Source organism: Theropithecus gelada, chromosome 11, assembly GCF_003255815.1.
Source record: "Theropithecus gelada isolate Dixy chromosome 11, Tgel_1.0, whole genome shotgun sequence".
Classification (NCBI taxonomy): domain Eukaryota; kingdom Metazoa; phylum Chordata; class Mammalia; order Primates; family Cercopithecidae; genus Theropithecus; species Theropithecus gelada.
Window position 1 is genome coordinate 18,610,811 of NC_037679.1, and position 21,714 is coordinate 18,632,524.

The window sequence follows — 21,714 nt, forward strand, 5'->3', positions numbered from 1 at the left end:
AGCTGGGTATCAGAGCTACCACATTATATTCCTTAAAATGTAAAGTTTTCAACAACAGAAAATAATGCAAAACTCACCAAATATAACCCATACATGGGATAAAAATAAGTCAAAAAAATTATCCATAAGAAAATCTGGATACTGGACTTACTAAAACAAATACTTCAAATCAGCCATTTTAAGTATGTTTAAAGAACTAAAATTAAATGTCTAAAGAATTAAAGGATAGTATAAGTATGATGTCTTACCAAATTAATATTATTAATAAGCATATAAATATTATTTTTAAAGAACCAAATAGAAATTTTGAATAACAGAAATGAAACATTCATTAATGGCATTCAAAGATAACTTTGAACTGGCAGAAGAAAGAATCAATGAACTTGAAGATAGGTCAACTTAAATTGTCCAATGTAAGGAACTGAAAGAAAAAAGAATGAGAAGAATGAATTGGGTCTCTAAGACCTAAGTATAACACCTAAAAATGCATATCAAATTGTACTAAAAATTGTGTATCAGGAGTCTCAGAAGGAAAGAAGAGAGAGCAGAAACAGTATTTGAACAAATAATGACCCAAAACTTTTTGAGAAAAAGTATTAACCTATGCATCCTCAAAAAACTTCAGGAGTGTTATAAAGATATACACATGGACACATTATAGTAAAGCTGCTGAAAGCCAAATCCAAAAGAATTTTGAAAATATCAAGAGAAAATCTAGTCGTCATATACAAGGGATCTTCAGGAAGATTACTATCTGACTTCTCTACAGAAACCATGGAGACTAGAAGACAGTAGGACAACATATCCAAAATATGAAAAGAAAAAGTCTGCAAGCTACACTACCTTTCAAGAATGAAGGAGATATTAAGACATTCCTAGATAAACAAAAACTAAGAGCATTCATAGCTTATAGATCTACCCTAGGAAAAAACATAGGAAATTCTTCAGACTGAAATGAAAAGGCAGTAGATACTAACTCAAATGTGTACGATAATAACACAATGGAGGACCGGCATATGGAGCTATACAGAAAGAATATTTTTGTATACAATTGAAATAAAGTTTATATTAATCAAATTAAATTGTTTTTAGTTAAAATATTAATTGTAATCTCCAGGTAAACTATTGTGATAATAAGTCATAACAAATACAGTCAGAGAAACAAGACTTATGTTTATAGGCAGATAGAGTAGACAAACTTGTTCCTATTCGTCTCTTTAAGTACAACAAAGAAATCTCAACAGTATATGTAAAACAAACAAAAGAAAATTCTGAAAAGAGAAGACAAAAAGAAAACAGCTACCTTGGGGTCCAAAGAACAGTATGGTGGTGACTTCCCTAGGTTTTCTTTTTGCCTTATAGATCTCATATTTGGAGCTTAGCAAGCCAGCCAATGAGTGGAGATTAAAAACAACAACAGCAGCAGAAGTCAGCTTTTTCTAGCCATAGGAAAGAATACCCTAGCAAAACAGGCAATGTATAACAACCATTGCTCTACTGCAGCCAAGCACTACAGAATTAAACTTGGTAACACTCCCATTTTACATTAGGAAAAGATGAATGTGGACCCTAGACTTCTATTCCTATGAAGCTACAATGAAGTGCCCTGGAATGGTGCGTTTCTGCTGGAATGGTATCAAAGAAAACCAAGGAAGGAGTTGGGACTTTCATCCCCAATAGTCAGCAGTAAGACCTCATCACCAGAGGTGTCAACAGAAAAACTGTGTAGAGATTAAACTTCCACATTCACTCAACATAACAAACTACCCTTTCCACTCCTCAAAGGAGTGGCGTCAGAAGAAGCCTAGTAGGGATTCATGACTTTTACCATTCCCCAGTGATAATGACTCCTATGTCAGTGTCAGTGGTGATCTTATGAGATAACCTACTTAGCAGTAATAATGACAATCTCTTGGTGTATCAATGGAGGCTCAGTTGGGAATCTACTCTTCTGCCTCCTCCTGGAAGTGATGAAAGAGTACATCCCCTTCCCCAGCTCTATTGGTGTCACAGAAAAGCAGCTGAAAATGAAAGATTTAGGTAAGATTCAGAATCTCTAACATATTATTAAAATGTTCAGATTTAAACTTAAAAGTCACTTGTGATCAAGAACCCTAAAGGTCTCTACTGATTGAAAACGATCAATCAATAGCTGTCAACACCAACAATACAGAGATATTAGAATTACCTGGCAAAAATTTTAAAACAGCCATGATAAAAATGCTTCAACAGCAATTGCAAATATTCTTGAAACAAATGAAAAATTAGAAAGCCTCAGGAAAAAAAAAGAAAGTCTCATTAAAGAACGATAAAATATAAAGAAGAATAAATAAATATGTTAGAACATAAAAATTCAATAATTATAATTTAAAACATCTAAGTGGATGAACTCACTGGCAAAATGTAGAACAAATAGAAATATCAGTAAACTAGAGAAAGAACAGTAGAAATTATTATTTTAAAACAAACAACAAGGATAACATAGACTGAAAAAATATTGAGACAAGTAGGATTACAACAAAAGATGTTCAATTCATGTCATTGGGGTTCTGAAAGGAAAGGGGAAAGAAGACAGGGCTAAAAATGATTTAAAAAGTAATAACTAAAATTCTCCCAAATAATATTTCTCTTTAATATCACTACAGACAAATCAAAATGAAATTCTAAAAGATACTCAAGTAGTATATAGGAAGACAGAAAAAGAAAACAGTGAAATTAAAAAGAAGGAAGAACAAATTATATACTTAATGCTCTTACATATCAATATTTACAATATCAGAAAGAAATATGTGAAATTCACTATTATGTGGAAATTAAGCAACATACTCTTAAATAACCAGTTAGAAAAACTAGATGAAACTGATGATTTTTTAATAAAAATAAACTACAAAAAAAGATGCAAGAAGAAAAAGGCAAGCCTAACAAACTAATAACAGGCAAAGGGATGGAATTAGTAACTATAAATGCACTTTGCTTCCCCAACCATGTCCAAAAAAAAAAGCACAGCCTCAGATAGTTTCACTGGTGAATTCTACCAAATGTTTAAAGAAAACTTAACATGAGTTCTTCACAAACACTTCCAAAGCAGAAGACAAAGGAATACTCTTCAGTTCATTCTGAATCCAATATTATTCTGATACCAAATATAACTGTGATTTTCACCTTTACTTTTCCAACAACCTAATACAAAAAAAGAATATCAGACAGAAATACAAAATATGTTAATGAAAATATTACTCAACACTAAGAGATAGAATGGAACTTTCTCAGCTTGAGGAAGAACATCTACAAAAAAAACCCACAGCAAGCATAATACTTAATAATAAAAGAGGGAATATTTGCCCCTAAGAGGGAAAACAAGACAACAATGTTTACTTTCATTCTATTCAACTTTGTGTCTATTCAACCATTATATTGGAGGCTATAACCAGAAAAATTAATCAAGGAAAATCCATAAGATACATACAGATTCAAAAGGATCAAATAAAACTACCTATTTGCAGATAACATAAAATTGAATATAAAAAATCATAAGTAATCTATGAAAAACTATTAGATTTGTAAATGAACTCATCAAGTTTTCAGGACATAAGTTCAAAATATGAAATTCAGTTGTATTTTTATGTACTGGCATGAAAAGTCTAAAATGTAATTTTAAAGCAATTCTATTTACTATAGCATTGAAGAATAAGATTGCCACAAGCTTAACAAAAGTAGTACAAACTTGCACACTGAAATACAACATGATGGAGAGAGCTGCATTGGACTTAATATTAAGATGGCAATATTCTCCAAATTGACTTGGACATTTATAGCAATTCCTATAAAAAAATCTGCTGACTTTTTTGTAGACATTGGCAAACTGATCTTAAAATTCATTTGGAAATTCAGAAGACCTAGAATAGCCAAACACTGTAGAAAAACAAAGCAAAACAAAATTAAAGAACTTATGCTTCCAAATGTCAACACTTTTTTACAGTGCTATAGTCATCAAGACAGTGTGTTATGGCAAGATCAAAGGAATAGAATTAGGAATCAAGGAATAAACCGTCACAGTTATTGCTTTTCAATTGTTTTTCAACATAGATGTGTGGTTTGTGCTTCTATAACATAATTCCCAAGACTTAGTAATTTATAAACAATGGAAATTTATTTGTTAAGTTCTGGAGGCTGGAAAGTCCTAGATTAAGGTGCCAGCATTTAGTAAGTAAAAGCTGATAAGATAGAGTGTTGAGGCTGACTTCTCACATGGCAAAAAAGATGAATGTTGTGTCCTCACATGGTGAAAATCAGAAGAATAAAAAAGTGTCTGTAAAAGTTGTTAATCCCATCCATGGGGGCAAAGAGCCATCATGTCCTAATTCTCTCCTAAAGACTTTTAACACTTTTGCATTGCAGATTAAGTTTCAGATGAATTTTGCAGGGAACATAGGCATTCAAATCATAGCAGATGTCAAGACAATATACTGGGGAAAGAATAGTTTTTTCAAGGAATGGTTCTGTAATAACTTAATATTACATACAAAAGAATGATGTTGTGCCCCAGCCTCACACCATGTAGGGAAATTAACTCAAAATTGATGATAAGCCTAAGGGTAAGAGCTGAAAATGTTAAACTCTTAGAAGAAATTATAGGTGTAAATCTTCGTGACTTTTTTTTTCACTTTAAATTCTGGGATATATGTGCAGAACGTGCAGGTTTGTTACACAGGTATACATGTTCCATGGTGATTTGCTGCACCTATCAACCCAACATCTAGATTTTAAGTCCCACATGCATTAGGTATTTGTCCTAATGCTCTCCCTCTCCTTGCCCCCAGCTCCCTGTGAGGCCCAGTATGTGCTGTTCACCTTCCTGTGTCCATCTGTTCTCATTGTTCAACTCCCACTTATGACTGAGACTGAGAGGTGAAGCCAGCTGGACTTCTGGGTCAGGTGGGGATTAGGAGAACTTTTCTGTCTAGCTAAAGGATTGTAAATGCACCAATCAGCACTCTGTAAAAATCTACCAATCAGCGCTCTGTGTCTAGCTAGAGGATTGTAAATGCACCAATCAACACTCTGTAAAAATGCACCAAACAGCACTCTGTGTCTAGCTAAAGGATTATAAATGTACCAATCAGCACTCTGTAAAATGGACCAATTAGCAGGACGTGGGTGGGGCCAAATAAGGGAATAAAATCTGGCCACCCAAGCCAGCAGTGACAACCTCTTGGGTCCCCTTCCACACTGTGGAAGCTTTGTTCTTTCACTTTTCACAATAAATCTTGCTGCTGCTCACTCTTTGGGTCTGCACTACCTTTATGAGCTGTAACATTCACCAGGAAGGTCTGCAGCTTCACTCCTGAATTCAGCAAGATCATGAACCCACTGGAAGGAAGAAACTCCAGACACATCTGAACATCTGAAGGAACAAACTCTGGAAATACCATCTTTAGGAACTGTAACACTCACCATGAGGGTCTGTGGCTTCATTCTTGAAGTCAGCAAGACCAAAAGTCCACAAGAAGGAATAAATTCTGGACACATTTTGGCGACCATGATGGGACTATCAGCAAGCAGTGAGTACCATTGGACCCCTTTTGCTTGCTATTCTGTCCTATTTTTCCTTAGAATTCAGGGGCTAAATATCAGGCATCTGTCGGCCAATTAAAAGTGAATAGCACAGCCACTGGACTAAAGACATGGGTGTCAGGCTTTCTGGTAAAACGTGCTCTAACAACCTCTGACTCTTCGGATTTGGGAGCATTGATTTTCCTGGAACCAGCTTCTGCTTTTCCTGTAATTTTGGGCTGAGCTGAGGGTCAACAGAGAGGAAAGCCATTTAGCTCCGGGGTCCTGACAACAAGTTGGTTGACCCTGAGGCCATGAGCGGAACTCTCAAAGTTACGCCCAAGTGAGACTGGCCTGTCTACCGTATCTATCCTGACCCTCACCTCCTGGGTCCTAATGCCTGTCAGACAACCTTCCTCTCACCTCTCTTCTCCAAAGCTAGTCCTGCTTCTAAAAACCTCTCCCTTTCTCTGGTGCTTTTCTAGTTTCTCCTATAAGAATGATTTCTAGTATAAACTCCAGGGCTCTATTCCCTTCTTTAGGCACATGGACTTACCAATCAGAAAGACATAATCTTTGTCCAAAGCTCCATCTGAGGGTGGAGGGGGAGGAACTATCTTATCTGGAATTTTAGGATCCCTCCTCAGAATAGCAAGCCTAACAAAAGCTATTCCTGAAGCTAGGATATGGGGAGCTTCAGAACTGATATCCTTCCTATTCAAGTGAGGACAAAATGTGTTACTCTTCTAACCCTGGAGATCCTTTCCCTCCCTCAAGGTATGGCCCTCCACTTCATTTTGGGGGCATAACATCTTTATAAGATAGTGGTAAGGTCCCATTACTAACAGGAGAACGCTTAGGACTCTAACAGGTTTTCAAGAATGTGTCAGTGAGGGCCACTAAATCCAATTTTTCTCGGTCCTCTTTGTGGTCTAGGAGGACAGGCAAGGGTGCAGGTTCTCGAGGATGCTTTGGTAAGGGCCACTAAATCTGACCTTCCTCGGTCCTCCTCGTGGTCTAGGAGGAAAACTAGTGTTTCTGCTGCTGCGTCGGTGAGCACAACGATTCTGATCATCAAGGTCCACAGACCATCGCAGGTTCTTTGGCGGGAGACAAACAAAAAAACAAAACTGCAGGTGGTTTCGTCTTTCAGATGGGAAACACTCAGGCATCAACAGTCTCACCCTTGAAATGCATCCTAAGCCATTGGGACCAATTTGACCTGCAAACCCTGAAAAAAAAGCAGCTCAATTTTTTCTGCACCATGGCTTGGTCCCAATATTCTCTCTCTGATGGGGAAAAATGGCCACCTGAGGGAAGTATAAATTACAATACTATCCTGCAGCTTGACCTTTTCTGTAAGACGGAACACAAATGGAGTGAAATACCTATGTCCAAGCTTTCTTTTCATTGAAGGAGAATACAGAACTATGCAAAGCTTACAATTTACATCCCACAGGAGGACCTCTCAGCTTACCCCCATATCCTAGCCTCCCTATAGCTCCCCTTCCTATTAATGACAAGCATCCTCTAATCTCCCCTACCTAGAAGGAAATAAGCAAAGAAATCTCCAAAGTACCACAAAACCCCCGGCCTATGGGTTATGTCCCCTTCAAGCTGTAGGGGGAGAGGAATTTGACCCAACCCGGGTACATGACTCCTTCTCCCTCTCTGATTTAAAGCAGATTAAGGTGGACCTGGGGAAGTTTTCAGATGATCCTGATAGGTACATATATGTCCTACAGGGTCTAGGGCAAACCTTGGATCTCACTTGGAGAGATGTCATGCTGTTGCTAGATTAAACCCTGGCCTTAAATGAAAAGAATGCGGCTTTAGCTGCAGCCTGAGTTTGGAGATACCTGGTATCTTAGTCAAGTAAATGATAGAATGACAGCTGAAGAAAGGAGCAAATTCCCTACCAGTCAGCAAGCCGTCCCCAGTGTGGATCCCCACTGGGACCTCAACTCAGATCATAGGGACTGGAATCGCAAATGTCTGTTGACCTGTGTTCTAGAAGGACTAAGGATACTTAGGAAAAAGCTGATGAATTATTCAATGATGTCCACCATAACTCAGGGAAAGGAAGAAAATCCTTCTGCCTTCCTTGAGTGGCTATGGGAAGCCTTAAGAAAATACACTCTCCTGTCACCCAATTCCCTCAAGGGTCAATTGATTCTAAGAGATGAGTTTATTACCCAATCAGTCACAGATATCGGGAGAAAGCTCCAAAAGGAGCCCTGGGTCCTGAACAAAATCTGGAGGCATTATTAAATCTGGCAACCTCAGTGTTCTATAATAGGGACCAAGGGGAACAGGCCAAAAAGAAAAAGCAAGATCAGAGAAAGGCCACAGCCTTAGTCATGGCCCTTAGAAAAACAAACCTTGGTCATTCAGTGAGGACAGAAAATGGAGCAGGCCAATCACCTGGTAAGGCTTGTTATCAGTGTGATGTGCAAGGACACTTTAAAAAAGATTTTCCAATAAAACTACCCTCTCACCCATGTCCACTATGCCAAGGCAATCACTGGAAGGTGCACTACCCCAGAGGACAAAGGTTCTCTGGGCCAGAAGCCCCCAACCAGATAATCCAACAAGAACTTGCCCAAGGCAAGCGCCAACTTGTGTCATCACGCTCATTGAGCCGCGGGTACATTTAACCATTGAAGGCCAGGAAATTGACTTCCTCCTGGACACTGGCATGGCTTTCTCAGTGTTTATCTCCTGTCTTCGGCTGCCCTCAAGGTCCATTATCATCTGAGGAATCCTAGGACAACCTGTAACCAGGTGTTTCTCCCACCTCCTGAGTTGTAATTGAGACACTTTGCTACAGATAGTAAGTATGCTTATCTAATCCTACATGCCCATGCTGCAATATGGAAAGAAAGGGAGTTCCTAACCTCTGGGGGAACCCCCATTAAATACCACAAGGAAATCATGGAGTTATTGCATGCAGTGCAAAAACCCAAGGAGATGGCAGTCTTACACTGCTGAAGCCATCAAAAAGGGGAAGGAGAGAGGAGAACAGCAGCATAAGCAGCTAGTAGAGGTAGGGAAAGACTAGCAGAAAGGAAAGAGAGAAAGAGGCAGAAAGAGAGAGAGAGAGAGAGACAGAGAGAGGAAGAGACAGAGACAGAAAGTCAAAGAGAGAAGGAAAGAGAGGAAGAGACAAAGAAGGAGTCAAAGGGAGAGAAAGAGATAGAAGTAGTAAAGAAAAGACAGTGTACCCTATTCTTTTAAAAGCCAGGGTAAATTTCTGTCTACCCAGCCAAGGCATATTCTTCTTATGTGGAACTTCCACCTATATCTGCCTCTCAGACAGTTTGCAGGAAGTAACGAAATCTATCCTTTCTCTACAATCCCAAACAGACTCTTTGGCAACAGTGACTCTCCAAAACTGCCAAAGCCTAGACCTCCTCACTGCTGAGAAAGGAGGACTCTGTACCTTCTTAGGGGAAGAGTGTTGTTTTTACACTAACCAATCAGAGATAGTACGAGATGCCATCCAGTGTTTACAGGAAAAGGCTTCTGAAATCAGATGACGCCTTTCAAATGCTTATACCAACCTCTGGAGTTGGGCAACATGGCTTCTCCCATTTCTTGGTCCCGTGACAGCCATCTTAGTATTACTCACCTTTGGGCCTTGTATTTTTAACCTCCTTGTCAAATTTGTTTCCTCTAGGATTGAGGTCATCAAGCTACAGATGGTCTTACAAATGGAACCACAAATGAGCCCAACTAACAACTTCTACCCAGACCCCTGGACTGATCCACTGGCCCTTTCACTGGCCTAAAGAGTTAGTTCCCCACTGGAGGACACTACAACTGCAGGGCCCCTTCTTCACCCCTATTCAGCAGGAAGTAGCTAGAGTGGTCATCACCCAATTCCCAATAGCAGTTGGGGTGTCCTGTTTAGAGGGGGGAATGAGAGGTGAAGCCAGTTGGACTTCTGGGTCAGATAGGTACTTGAAGAACTTTTCTATCTAGCTAAAGGATTGTAAATGCACCAATCAGCAATCTATAAAAATGTACCAATCAGTACTCTGTGTCTAGCTAGAAGACTGTAAGTGCACCAATCAGCACTCTGTAAAAACGTACCAATCAGTGCTCTGTGTCTAGCTAAAGGATTGCAAATGCACCAATCAGAACTCTGTAAAATGGACCAATCATCATGATGTGGGTGAGGTCAAATAAGGTAATAAAAGCTGGCCACCCAAGCCAGCATCCGCAACCCTCTTGGGTCCCCTTTCATGCTGTGGAAGCTTTGTTCTTTCACTCTTCACAATAAATCTTGCTGCTGCTCACTCTTTGGGTCCGCACTATATTTATGAGCTGTAACACTCACCGAGTGTCTGCGGTTTCGTTCCTGAAGTCAGTGAGACCACAAGCCAATGGGGAGGAGCAAACAACTCCAGACACGCCACCTTTAAGAGCTGTAACACTCACTGCGAAGGTCTGTGGCTTCACTACTGAAGTCAGAGAGACCACAGACCTACTGGGAGGAAGAAACTGCAGACACATCTAAACATCCGAAGGAAAAAACTCTGGACACACTGTCTTTAAGAACTGTAACACTCACCACGAGGGTCTGCAGCTTCATTCTTGAAGCCAGTGAGACCAAGAACCCACTGGAGGGAAGCAACTCTGGACACAAGATCATGTGGTGTTTGGTTTTCTGTTTATGTGATACCATCTCACACCAGTTAGAATGGCAATTATTAAAAAGTCAGGAAACAACAAATGCTAGTGAGGCTGTGGAGAAATAGGAACACTTTCACACTGTTGGTGGGAGTGTAAATTAGTTCAAATATTGTGGAAGACAGTGTGGTGATTTCTCAAGGATCTGGAACCAGAAATACCATTACTGAGTATATATCCAAAAGATTATAAATTATTCTAATATAAAGACAAATGCACATGTGTGTGCACATTTACAATAGCAAAGACATGGACCCGATCCAAATGCCCATCAATGATAGGCTGGATAAAGAAAATATGGCACATATACACCATGGAATACTCTGCAGCCATTCAAAAGAATGAGTTCATGTCATTTGCAGGGACATAGATGAAGCTGGAAGCCATCATTCTCTTCATGACTTTTTATTGGTAGTGGTTTCTTTGACATGACACCAAAAGCACAAACAACCAATTTTTTAAAAAAATAGTGTGAAATTATCATAACTAAAAATATTGTACTTCAAAAGACACCATAAAGAAAATAAAAAGACAACCCAGAGAATGGGAGAGCATATTTGCAAAGCATCTGAAAAAGGACTTAAATATGAAATAAAGAACACTTACAACTCAATAATAAAACACAAATATAAATCTACTTAAAATGGGCAAAAGATTGAATAGATATTTCTTCAAATATGATACACACATGTCTGATAAACACATAAAAAATGGTCAACATCATTAGCTGTAATGGAAATGCAAGTCATACCCACAATGAGATTTCACCTAACACCCATAAGATGACTATAACCAAAAATATTGATAATTTGTAAGTAGCAAGAAAGTAGAGAAGCTGGAGCACTTACACATTGCTAGTGGGAATTTTAAATGGTGGAGCTGCTACAAAAAAGAGTTGACTCAAAATATAAAATATTGAATTAACATATAACTCACAAATTCTACTTTTAGGTATGTATCCAAGAGAATTGAAAACATATATCTATATAAAAGCTTGTGCATGAATGTTTATGGTAGCCATATTAATAATAGCCAAAAGATGACAAAACCTCAAATGATTTTCAACTGATTAATGTATACAGAAAACATGATGTATCCATATAATGAAGTACTATCCAGACACAAAAACTAATAAGGTACTGATACCACAACATGAATGTATCTTGAAAAATTATGCTAACTGAAAGAGCTCAGACAAAAAAGACCATTAAAAAATCCATACAGACAGAAAACAGTTTATTGTTTGCCAGGAACTGTGACAAAAAATAAACTATTTTCTCTCTGTCTGGATCATACCTCTTGTGTCAGGGTAAAGGGTTGTGATTGTTAATGGATGTGAGGTTTCTTTGTGAGGTAATAAAAATGTTCCAAAATTAGATAGCGGTGATGATTGAACAACTTTGTGAGTATACTAAAAGACACTGAATTGTATACTTTGTAAGGATGAATTTTATAGTATGTAAATTATATCTCAATGAAACTTACTTTTTAAAATTCATAGGCACAAATAAATAAGATCTCCTGTTATGGTTCTTTATAAAACCATTATTCACCTTCTCGGAGTAGCTCAGTCTGGAAATACAGTGCATAAGCAACATTAACAAAGAAGGATTGAGTTTTTAAGAAACTAAAACAGCACTTATTTTAAGATGGGATTTAAATAAACTACAAATTTCATCTGTGTTTCCTATTAGTCCAATAGGAAAAATTTATTACTTGGTTTACTATGCCAACAGAAGTTAACAGCAGTGATAATCTCAATGAACCTGTTAACTGATTCTTCTGGACTTTACTTTAATATATTCCAGTATAAAGTCAGCTTTATTTTCCTACTTCTATGGGTGATTATAGCCTTAAGCAGTAACGTTTCTAACAAATATAATTCACATTCTGATCAATCTGTTTTTTATTATTCTAGTTATTGATAATTTGCAATAATTGTATTGCTCCTTAAGTTACACTAATAACATTTCCAAGACTAACTTGTTTATAGTGTATTTTACTAGAAGGTTAGTTGCCATTTGTTTAGGAAGAAATGCAAAATACACTTTGCCTTATGTACCCATTACTATAATACTACACTATTTCTATTTCTTTTAATTATACATTAAAATTTTAAGTACTCTAAATCTTAGGAGAAAGAGTATTTATTTCGTATGCTATCAGGTGAGACATAAAAACTCAACTTCAGCAAAATGGAATTATATTCTTCTCTTACATAAAAGAAGTCTATGACTGGTACAATGGAACCATGAGGTACACTTGCAGTTTTCTGCTTTTATCCCTGACAAGGCCCTCATCTTCCTGATCCAGAATGGATGCTTGATCTCCAACTATCACATTTCCCATCACATTCCACACAGCAGAATAAAAAAAGGGCAAAGATCGGAGATCTCACAGACGTTTCAGAAACACTTTTACATACATTTCACTGACCAATATTTAATTACTTCACTACATCTAGCTTCAGGGAAGGCTGAAGTATGTAGTGTCATACTCTCTCCTCTGGGAAACAGACAAAATTTGGTTTCTTATTAATAAAAAAGAAGGAAAGAAAGGGTATTGAAATAAACCAACACTCTGTACCACATGTACTCCAGTCGTTTACTTTCGTTCAGATGACAGTCTTTTAAATATTCTGCCCATATCCTCACATTTCTGTCCAAAAATACATAAAGAAGGAGTAAATATTCACTTCCTAAATGCCAGTATAGCTTGTCCTACATTCTGTTAGGTGATAAATTCTATGCAAAAAGAAAGCAAAGTGGTTTTCTTTCTGATGCTTGCTTTACAATACTGAAATCTTTCATTGTCTTTCAGTCAGAGTTGTGCTTACATTTATACTAATAATTCCAAGAATAAAAATGCCTTATAAAATGGAAATCATCTTGAAGTTATTACTTTCCTTCATTAATTATAATTTTCTGGTTTCATATCTATAAAATGCATATTATTCTTACTTTTAAAAAATTAATATATATACAATGGAATTCAGCCATAAAAATAATAAAATCCTGTCATTTTGGACAACATGGATGAACCTAGAGGACATTATGTTAAGTAAAAGAAACCAAGCACAATAAGACAAATAACACCTAATCTCATTCATATATTGTATTTTTTAAAAGTTACTCTTAAAGAGGTAGAAAGTAGAATAGTGTTTACCAGTGGCTGGGGAGAGTAGGAGGAAATAGAGGATAGGAAGAAGCTTGTTACTGGGAAAACAAAATAAGAGGAATAAATTCTGGTGTTCTATTAAACAGTAGGATTATTAGAGTTAGCAATATTATATTGTATATTTCAAAATAGCCAGAAATAATGATTTTGAATGTTTTCACAAACAAATGAAAAGTGTTTGAGGTGATGCATATGCTAATTACCCTGATTTGATCATTATACAATGTGTTGATTTATTGAAATATAACTCTGCTTAAGTATGCATAATTATATGACAATTAAAAACAAAATCAAACTTTAAGATAAAGAAAAAGAAAATATTATATATAACTAAGTTTTAAATTCAAGAATTAATATATTTATAACAGTAATAAGAGTATTGATATTAAAAACTATCCTTTTGTCTATTCCTCCCTATTTACCTATTATTACCCAGAGGCAAACACTTTCAAAGCCTTTTAACTGTTTCTTCTGATACTAGCATCCATTTATCTAAATAAAATATACTATTTCTTCTTAACCATTTTTTAAAAATATCTATTTTCTTTTTCTTAGGGTAGTGAAGAAGATATCTCTCTACTATACTTCCTCTAACTTCACCTTCCCCCTTCTCTCAAGATATTTGTATTGTTTGTTTTTGTTTTCTTTTCTTAAAAGCAATAGTCAGAATTTACATTATTAAGGCAATGTGCAATCTGGTCACCTCTTGTATCTCACTTCTTGGAAGAAGTCAATGTTGTTGCATCCTTAGTACGAGGGCACTTTGGAGGCTGAAGAAAAGATCTCAGTATTTTCTCTGAAGGCCAACAACTGATTGGATGAAGCCTATCTGCATAATGAATGGTAATCTGCTTTATTCAGAGACTATTAATTGAAATATTAATCACATTTAGTAAAAAACCTTCACAACAGCATCTAGTCTGGTGTTTGACAAAAACAACTGAGTGCCAGAGCCTAGTCAAGGTGACACAGAAAATTAACTATCATTGAGAGTGTGAGGAGAACCTCCTGTAAAAAGATTTCTTCCTTTTTTCAACCCAGTACTTCAATGTATTTCCAAAGAATAAAGATATTGTCTTACATAGCCACAAAAGAGTTATCCACATCAGTGCATGTCATATTGATGCAACACTTTCATCCAACATGATGTTCATATTCCAATTTTGAAAATTGACAAATAATGTCATTTCTGAACTATTTATTTTTCCAGCTCCAGTTCCAGTACAGAGTCATGTATTGCAGTTAGTTTCCAGGCTTCTTTAAAATTGATAGTTACTCAGACTTTGTCTTTTATGACATGGACACATTTTAAGAACACAGTCACCCCCTTTTTTATTTTTATAATAGAACACTCTTCATTTTTAGTTTCATATTGCTTCATAATTAGACTACATAAGTCTAAGTTTTACTAAAAACATTTCTACCTGGAAAACTACAAAAATTATGGTGTGTCCTTCCCAAGGTATCAAGTCTAGAGGCTACTTGGGTGCCAATAATTTTGATCACTTGCTCAAGATATTATCAAATATCTTCCATTTATAGTTACTATTGTTTTCTGCAATTAATAAGCAATCTGTTGGAAGACACTTTAAGATCATAAACATATCTCACTCCTAATCAAACCGTCTCTACCCAGATTTAGCATCCATTAATGTTTCTTGGAGGAACCAATTAAAACTATGATGGTTTTGAAATGGTTTTCAGACTCCAGCTCTTCCTCCAAATTTTCCAGGCAACATTTCTTCCCAATTTATATTAGTATTTATCTATTTAATATTAACATAAGTATAGAAATTTCTATTTCTTCAAAGATTTATAACTAATTGTAGTCTCATTATTTTACCGCCCAAATTATCTTGGGCTTGGCCAGTTGAAGATTCTTTGGTCTCCTGTATTCTTGTTATCATCCCTTGTCACTTTTTCTAGGCAGTTCTTTAATTTCTGACTTAACAAGGTGTTCCCAGCTCATCTTGCTTTTATCTGAATGCAGCCTTGGAATCTAATTTTTCTGAGATGTCCTAGTTTCTTTTAGTAAGGAATGGTATTAAAAACCAAATTCTGGGCACTAGGTGTGTTGTCATTGCTGTTTCTTTGATTGTAATTTCTCTCAGTGGAGGCAGGTAGGAGCTATATGTATGTAATGCATACAACCAAATATAGCCATATAAATACATGTATGCATAAACACATACATATATTTGCAAATATACCTGCAGTTACACATACATATATATTTTTTAAATAATACTTTCCATTACATTTATTGTCATGGATTTTCCCTTGTTTCCCCTGATTTCATATGTCTTCCTTTTTATACAGTGAGAACTTTACATCTCCTAACAACATCAATTTCTTTATTCACATGCTCGTATTCCTATTATGTATCTAAGATAGATTCTGAATTGCTTCATCTATACCATGACAAAAACAACCTAGCAAAAAAAGCTCAGGATTTGTTTTTAGTACCTTTCACTCTTCCTAAAACTTGTTGAATACTGTGCTCATATATTATAATAATAGAATTATTATTTTTTATGAGAATATTATTCATTTGACATAGTTGGGTTTCTCATATATTCCTTTGTTTTTATCCTTCTCCCAATTCTTATTGATTTAAGATTATTAAAATACATTCAATATTAACATTTTTCAACATTCAAATGAGATAAAAAGAGTAGATTTAGAAAAGTGTCACTTCCTCTTACTTTACAGATGTCTTCCTGTTTGTGGGTTTCACATCCACAATTCAAGCAACCATGGACTGAAAATATTCAAAGTCAAAAAACAATAAAAATAACTACAACAATAATAAATAAAACGAGAGAACAACAGCTATTTACATATTATTTATATTGTATTAGGTATTATGAATAATCTAAAGATGATTTAAAGTATATGAGATGTGTGTATGTTATATGCAAATACTATGCCATTTTATGTAAGGGACTACAGCATCTGCAGATTTCAGTATCCACAGGCATACCTGTAAATTGGTCCTGGAACCAATCCCCTGTAGACACCATGGAATGAATATTTTCCTCTTTCTCCATCCCACCCTTGTAATTGACCAACTTCATTGTATTCTGGTTTCCTGAGTTTCTTCTGTAGAGATAAGCAGATATGTTAATTTCCTTATTTCTCCTTTTTTTTCTTACACCAAAGTAGCATACTATATATGCTATTTTGCACTTTGGTTTTTCTCCTTAATATTTTCTGTAAGTAACTTCATATCAACTTATAAAGTGTTTCCTCAATTTTTTTCAACTACATAATTATTCCATTGTGTTTAAGTACCATTATTTCTAGAATAATCTCTTATGTTTGAACATTAGGGTATTTTCCAGTATTTTTCAATTGCATATAACATCATTATTTGTAAAAAAAAAAAATTATTCCTTTTTGGTGTTTCTATGTGTGTTTTTGGCCCATTTTCTATAGGATTTTTCTGTTTTATTTCTCAATTTTTTTCAAAAGCTATTTGTGTAAGAAACATATTAGCCCTTTATTTATTCCAATCATTTTTCTTTTGATTTTACTTATGATTTTCATTTGTCTTGAAGATCATGAAGATACTTTAAAAACCAATTTTTGTAGTCAAATTAGAAAATCTTTTCCAACACCCAGTTTATAGAAGAACACACTTATGTTTTCTAGTACTTACATAGTTTTGGGTTTTACATTCACAATAAAAGAAGGGCAAAATTGAAGGATAAGAAATTTCAAGTTCACTTTTGGCATATTGAGCTTCAAATGCCTATGAGACTGTGATGGTTAATTTCATGTCAGCTTGATTGGACCACATAATGCCCAGCTATCTGGTTAAACACTATTTTTAGATGTGTCTGTGAAAGCTTTTCTGGAAGAAATTAGCATTTGAATCAGTAGAATGGTAAAGTAGATTGCCCTCCCAATGTGAATGGGCATTATCCAATCTATTGAGGGCCTGAACAGAATAAAAAGGTAGAGGAAGGGAGAATTCTCTTTCTCTGCCTGATTAGCCTGGGACATGAGTCTTCACTTGTCCTCAGACTGGCACTTATTCCATCAGTGCTCCTGGATCTCAGGCCATTGGACTTGGACTTGAACGACACCATCGGCTCTTCTGGGTCTTCCGCTCACACATGGCAGATCATGGGACCTCAGGTTCCGTAATCATATTGGCCTATACTTCATAATAAATATCTCTTTGTCTTTCTCACTGTCTTCATTTCTCATTTCTCTCCTCTCTCTCTCTCTGTCTCTCTCTCTCTATATATACGTGTGTGTGTGTGTATGTATATGTGTGTGTGTGTGTGCACGTGTGTGTTTATATATATATATGGTTTGGTTCTGTGTCTCCACCCAAATCTCATCTTGTAGCTCCCATCATTCCCATGTGTTGTGGGAGGGACCTGGTTAGAGATAATTGAATCATGGGGCAAGTCTGTTTTTCACATGCTGTTCTCCTGATGGTGGTTGGATTTCATGAGATCTGATGGTTTTAAAAAGAGGAGTTTTCCTGAACAAGTTCTCTTTTTGCCTGCCGCCATCCACGTAAGATGTGATTTGTTCCTCCTTGCCTTCTGCCATGATTGTGAGGCCTCTCCAGCCACATGGAACAGTGAGTTCAGTTAAATCCCTTTCTTCTGTAAATTGCCCAGTCCCGGGTATGTTTTTTTCATCAGTGTGAAAATGGACTAATACATACATACATACACACATATACACACACGCACATATGCACATATATGTGTATTGGGTTCTCTTTCTCTGGAGAACTCTCACTAATACACAGATACGCACCTTGAAATGCTCCAGCTGCAAGGCCTCCTTGATGCTGCGTCAGGATTTTATCCTTACTGTTCCCTCCTCCTGGAAAGCTGTCCTTCTAGGTATCAGCATGGCTCACTTCTCATCATTTGGCTTACTGCCCAAATGTCAGCGCATCAGACAGGATATTCCTGATCACCTAACAAAAAATAGCAGTTAGTCATTCTTTTCCCCAAACCTTGCTTTTACCTTTGAGGGTTTAATATTATCTAACATTCTAATAAATAGCTGCATGCTTGTTGTCTGTCTACAGACATAGAAATGTAATTCTGAGTCAATGATATGACCTTTTAAATATTTGACAGCTCCAAATATTTCTCCTTATAAAAGTATTTTTCCTAATTTCTGCCTCCATCATCAGTGTATGAGAGTGGCTGTTTTTCCCATGCTTGTGCCAAAACGCAGTTTAAAGTGTTTTAATCTTTGTCAATCTGATATGTTGAAAATGTAATTTCAGTTTCAATTATGATTAAGATGTTTAAAATTCTATCCAACCATCTTTCAATAAATTGTTTATTCATATTCTTTCCCAATTTTTCTTATTGAATTTATAGTATTTACAATCTATGTTGTGACTATAATGCCACTCGTGGACTACTACCTTGGCATTAAAAAGTGATTAAACCTGGCCTCTTAATTCTTCCTTACCTTTTTAACTTTCATGCCTTTTCATACTTTGTTGAGATTCTGTTTCAGTTCTCAATGTGAGGTCTACTGCTACTAGAAGTCCTAAATTTTATTACTATTATTATTATTATTATTTTTGAGACAGAATCTCATTCTGTCATCCAGGCTGGAGTGCAGTGGCATGATCACTGCTCACTGCAACTTTTGCCTCCCAGATTCAAACCAGTTCTCATGCCTCAGTCTCCCAAGCAGCTGAGATTACAGACATGCAGCACCACACATGAATAAGTTTTTGTAATTTTAGTAGAGATGAGGATTCACCATGTTGGCCAGGCTGGTCTTGAACTCCTAGCCTCAAGCGATTCACGTGCGTCGGCCTCCCAAAGTGCTGGGATTACACGCGTGAGCCACCACACCTGGCTAAATTTTACATGCTTGTAATTTGGTGTTCACTTTCAAACCTTTGATACTAATATCAGTATCTTAATTTTGAACTTATTATTTTGCTTTATCTCTACTTTGGATAGATTTAATTAACACATTTTTTTTTTTTAAGAAACACCATAAGTTGTAATCCTCATATTCTTATATGTCTGGGTAATTTTTCTATTGCTTTTACCTTTTAATTGTGATTTGGCTAAGTTGAAACTCTTTGTTTAGGTATTATTTTGTTGTTCTTGTTAGGATAAATGCTGTTGTGAAAATGTCTAAGTTTATCCTAACTTTTCATGGACTGCTTGGCAAATTTCCTTAAATTAAAACAGCTCTATTAGACTTCAATTCAGTGTTGATTTTTTCCAAGTAGATACTTATTTATTCAAGTTTATATTCAATTTATTATTAATGCATTTAACAAATATCTACTAGGTGATTTCTTTTTATCAGGCATTGTTCTAGGCACTTAAAATATGTAAGGACAATATCTCCAACGGAAATTGTCATCTAATTGAGATAACTAGTTGGTATTTTCAGTAAACACACAAAAGTCATCTTTTCTTTGCAAACTAAAGAACCAGTTGTTTTAAAGTTTACTTCTATTATATATGTTTGTATTTTCTCTACTGTTTTGTTTTCTTATTCAGAAACTATAATTACATGCACTTTAAATTTGTTTTTCAGTCTAGATCCATAATTTCTTGCCAATTATGTTTGTATCTAAGTTCCATTTCTTCCATTTCTATTTTATTTTTCTTGATTTTTTTCAAGCCTGGTCTTCACATTTATGTCTGTGTTTCTTAAGGATTTATTTTAATTTATAATGATAATGTGAAAATTTTTAACGTTTTCTTTTCTTTTCCTTTTTTTTCTGAGATCTGCCAACTTCTTTGTCACATCTTTCAGTTACAATATTATTTTTTATTCTATCTCATGTATCTTTTCAATGAGGCTGTTCAATGACACTATGATTTCTTCAGTTCTTGAGAGCTTTAAAACCAATGCTTGGCTCAACGTTTCTGTTGCTTTGCTGTATAATTATTTATCTGGGTCTTTTGGATATTTTCTCTTTTTTTTTTCAATTCCACTATCTATGATCATTGCTTCCTGACTATTTTAACTTTTGCTAATTAAGAAGTTCTATCTAGTCCAAATGATTGTTTTTAAAAATGTATGGTGGAGGCTGGGGACGGTGGCTCACGCCTGTAATCCCAGCACTTTGGGAGGTCGAGGTGGATGGATCAGGAGGTCAGGAGATTGAGACCATCTTGGCCAACATGGTGAAAACCCATCTCTACTAAAATACAAAAATTAGCCAGGCATGGTGGTGCGTGCCTGTAATCCCGGCTACTTGGGAGGCTGAGGCAGGGGAATAGCTTGAACCTGAGAGGCGGAGGTTGCAACGAGCTGAGATGGTGCCACTGCACTCTAGCCTGGAGACAGAGCAAGACACAGTCTCAACATATATATATGGTGGAATGGCAAGGGCCAAGAAAATGAATTGGTTATGGGGTGCTTGAAGGTAGCTATATGGTTATAGAATGATTATATGTACTTTCTTATGAAATTTGGTATATTCCTCATCTTAGTAATGTTGCTGTTCATTATTTTCTATATGGAAATTTGAAGTTTACTTCCTATAAATGACTTGCTTAGCAGCCACCATATTAACTGTCAGGAAATTTTCGCCTCTAACATTCTACTCATTTTGTCTCTTTATTGAAAAGAGGATAAGTTCATATGGCTTCTCCTTCAGCCCAGTTAGTCTGATGTGCTGTGGTATGAAATCAGGTCTAGAGATGTTCTTGTTGCCCAACCATACCCTAGGTCTTACTTTTCTAAGAAAGGCATTATTGGTTAGGCTCTCCCTAGCCTTACATCTATTTTGAGAGTACTTTGAACCCTGCATTAATTAAATCTGTAAAAGGTTTTGCTTTTTCCTATTTTTACCTCCCAATTTGATACATTTTCCACGTTTTCTTTTTCAGCTAGTCTATGAGCTTGTGATATAAGGTTCTGACTGAAGTAAGGTTTAATCATAATAATGGAATCCCTTTCTTTATGCTAACTTTCTGTGAATTTTAGTTCTGCTCTGGAAAAATGTAAACATAGTTTCCTATAGTCCTTTCTTCCTTTATCATAGGGTGTAATATTTTAAAACAAATTTGATTAATACATATTTTGGGTGTAGTTATTACTCAGAGACGTTCAAAAAGAATGGTTCTCCAAGTGCTTAAATTCTAGTATTGGAGATGACATATTTGCAAGTAGAAATAAGAACATTATAAGTTCATATAAAATGGGTTACTTAAGAATGGTACAGATCACAGCCAGTCGCAGTGGCTCACGCCTGTAATCCCAGCACTTTGGGAGGCCAAGGCAGGTGGATCACCTGAGGTTGGGAGTTCGAGACCAGCC